The sequence below is a fragment of the Mandrillus leucophaeus genome, unplaced genomic scaffold (assembly GCF_000951045.1).
Source record: "Mandrillus leucophaeus isolate KB7577 unplaced genomic scaffold, Mleu.le_1.0 Scaffold762, whole genome shotgun sequence".
Lineage (NCBI taxonomy): Eukaryota > Metazoa > Chordata > Mammalia > Primates > Cercopithecidae > Mandrillus > Mandrillus leucophaeus.
Window position 1 is genome coordinate 550,105 of NW_012108275.1, and position 3,800 is coordinate 553,904.

Here is a 3,800-nt window from a genome sequence, read left to right on the forward strand (position 1 = left end):
CCACAATGAGATACCATCTCACACCAGTTAGAATGGCGATCATTAAAAAGTCAGGAAACAACAGGTGCTGGAGAGGATGTGGAGAGATAGGAACACTTTTACACTGTTGGTGGGATTGTAAACTAGTCCATTCTGTTCTTAAATGTGTGCTCGCTTTCAACAGTGAGGTCTGCCCAGGCTCTTTCCTTCCTTGGGTTCTAAGGTGCTTTGCTGGTACTGCCCCCATATCTGTTTCCAGGAGTCCTCTGTTTGTTCTTTCTGGTCTTCCTCATGGATCCTGAAGTGAGGAAGTTCTCTGCAGAGTGACCCTCCATATTCCTGGGAGAGGTGGTTCAAGATTTTTCTGCTGTGGACCAGCTGCCTTCTTTCCTGAGGAAGCCCCTCTCATCTCTGCATGTTGCTTCTAGTTGGTTTTTTGAAGTTGTCTTCTTCTGCAGATTGTTGTCCACAAGTTTGAGAATCCAGCTTTCTGGAACTCATTCAAGCCTGTTTTTATTCCAACCAACAATCTTTCTTCTTCCCAAGAACTCCTAGGGATTTCCCAGATGGAATCTTACAGATCTTATAGGGTGGTCTAGAAGGATGAAGTGGGAGATACAATCCAAGATTCTGTAATCAGAGGTTTCTACAGTCAGGATTAGATCTCCTGAGCCTTACTATACAGCAAACTTAGCTTTTCTGAATGGTGACCTGAAATGAGAATCTAGATCTTTCTAGTAGTCGCTTTCTCACTCTTTTTAAAATATCAAATCCACTACTGTGCCCTCTGCACTCCCAATCCCTTTTCCATGCTCTATTTTTTTCTCCCATAACAGTCATCACTTTCCAATTATATGCTACATTATTATATCCTGTGTTTATGTTTATTGTCTCAATCTCCCTGTTAGAATGGAAGCTCCTGCAGGATATTTATGTCTGCTGGGGTCATTGAGAACAACCACCCTATGAGAAGAGGGCCATTATTATTTCAAAGAGAGGGTGAATTCACATCCAGGACCTCCTAAACCAAACACCAAACTCAATGATGCAGTGGAAAGGTGAGGTTGGGATGGAGATGAAATGGATTTGCACTGATTTCAATGCATCGTCTTATTACTATCATCATCTGTCTCATAATCTTCTCCATGCCCCTCTGCTTGAGGGCAGAGCCCAAAACTTGTGTATGACCAACATTTTACAAGCTGGTTGCACATGAATCAAATGCCTAGTGGAAGCTCCAAAATGAATGAGATCTAAGCTATCTTGTTTTCATGGTTTTGTAAGCATCTAAAGCAGAACCTGGCATAGGAGATGCTCAATAATTGATGAAGGATTGAAAGAAGAATATCTGTGTTCTAGGTGGATGCTTCCCCACCATTCTATTTTACCTGTACATAGGACTACAGTTTATAAAGACTCAAACCAGTTATGTCATTGGGTCAGCACAATTACTTAAGCTAGATAGGACTTTTTGTGGTTTTCTTTTAACCATTATTTCCACAATAAGATATTGAGAGATTAAAGGACTTGCCAAAATCAGATCCTGGATTTAGACTTGCAATCAAAGTATCTTTTTTTTTTTTTTTGGTGGGAGACAAGTTCCCTTTCCAGACCTCCTGGCTAAATGAGGAAAACTAATAAGTTACTGTATTTGCTGTGGATGCTTCTAAATCCAGTAGCTCTGAGATTAGGGCTAAGGTTCTCCCTCCACTGTTGACCTGTGGAGTTCTGTAGCTGCTCACATCACAGCTACATGAGTGGTTTTTGGGAAACACACCATAATGGCCACATCCTCTTGTTTTTATAATTTACACGGGGTTGAAAACAAGAGATATTGTCTTGTTGATAGCTAGAGCTCATTTGGAGTCTGCCCTGAATCTCTGGATTTGGCTCAATGCCCGTCTTCATCTGACTTCTCTGGGCAAACCAACTACTGTCTTAGTATTGTATTACTCTGTTTGGATTCTCTGTCAGTCCATCAGATTTAGCTGATGAGCTCATTGACTGAAAATTGATTGAGCAAGACAGTGTCCCTAATTCTCTATGCATACACAGCACCATTGTCTTCCACAGATATTTCATAATAATTGGCATCCCCCTACAAGATCATTGGTATCTCAATAATTAAAATCAATAGCTGTTGGTAAGGCAAGAATTTATCATAATAATCTACAAAAGTGGTAAAAAGGTAATATAATTCAGAAGATGGATGGAAATATAAAATTACCAGTTCTGAACAGGTTTTTAAAGATAATACTTGTTCCTTAAGGACATTCATATTTAATAAAATAAAAGAGTTATTTCCTTATTATCATTTTAATGACATAAATGGTTACTTTTTTATGTGAGTGGGGAAAATATAGCACTTAAACATTTTGAGATAAGGAGTGGAACACTTTATAAAATAACAATTCAGTGCTTAGTTTTTCACAGATTTTGTCTCTATGCTACTGTTTGATTTTTTTTTTTTTTAAGACAGAGCAAGACTCTGTCTCCCAGGCTGGAGTTTAGTGGCACAACCTTGGCTCACTGCAACTTTCGCTTCCTGGGTTCAAGTGATTTTCATGCGTCAGCCTCCCGAGTAGCTGAGATTGCAGGTATATAACACCACGCCTGGCTAATTTTTTATACTTTCAGTAGAGATGGGGTTTCACCATATTGGCCAGGTTGGTTTCAAACTCCTGGCCTCAAGTGATCTGCCTGCCTTGGCCTCCCACAGTACTGGCATTACAGGTGTGAGCCACTGTGCTTAGCCTGTTAGAATTTAATAGTTCTCAGTTCTACACTATTTCCCTATTCTGGGTGCTCTAAAGCATCAGTGACAATAATTATGAATGTAGAAGGTGCACTGGTAGCCAAAGTTAACTACTTCATTGCTGTTCGTGAGAGGGGTTTTTACCTGTGCTTTCTTCTTCTTCTTTTTTTTTTCCTTTTTCTGAGATCAGACAAGTTAGTTAGATTCCAAACAATATGGACCTAATATAATCACAATACCATTTAAATTGGCCACAGAATGACCCTTACCCAGACAGGACTCTTAGTGTCAACAAAATATAAAACTTATGAGAATAATGGCTACTTTTAAATATAAGGCCTACATCATATTGTTAGAGGAACTTCTGGAAATAGGAGACAGTTGCTATTAAAATTCAGTTTATTTTAATTCACCATTATTTACTGAGTGCCTACATATGTTAGGTGCTAGGGCTACAAAGATGACTAGACCCTGGGCCGGGCCCAGTGGCACACCTAAGCACAGCCATCAGTGAATTCAAATAAGTGATAGTGGCATGCAACAATCTGCGGAACCACGGAGGAGACATCTGTTCTTTCTTCCTGCTGGCATCATGGACTCTGAGACTGAATCTTGAACTATTTCTAGGAGATGCTCAGAGTACAAACAACAACAGCAGGAGAAGAGACTTCTAGGCCAAACTTTCATGAGTGAGCACAGTCCCAGAGGATGGATATGCATTAAGTAGGTTTAGGTGGAATAGCTGCATGTAGGAGACAGAAGCAGGAAGGGCTGCTTAGTAGCAGAAAGCAAAGGGTGTGAGTGGCAGGTGAAGAAGTATGAAGACCTCTGTAGTAAGATAAAGGGTCTTTGAAGGACGCTAAGCAGAAAATTGAAATGATTATATTGTAATCATTGTAAAGGATGGGATTGGAAGAGAGAGAAACCAGAGACAGTTAGTGTCCAGTACCAAAGTCCAGACTTGAAATGATAAATGTCACATTAATTAGTGGTGGTGGGAATGGAGAGGAGAGAATAAATTCAAGAGTAATTTGGAAGATAGCACCAATGAGCCTTGGTTACTGAT

The 3,800-nt window shown here is 39.9% G+C and overlaps 1 pseudogene; it reads right to left on the reverse strand.

The window, feature by feature from the left end:
- LOC105529393 overlaps nucleotides 1-480 on the reverse strand; it is a 2,030-nt pseudogene extending 1,550 nt beyond the window's left edge.
- Between the last annotated feature and the right edge of the window lie 3,320 nt (nucleotides 481-3,800).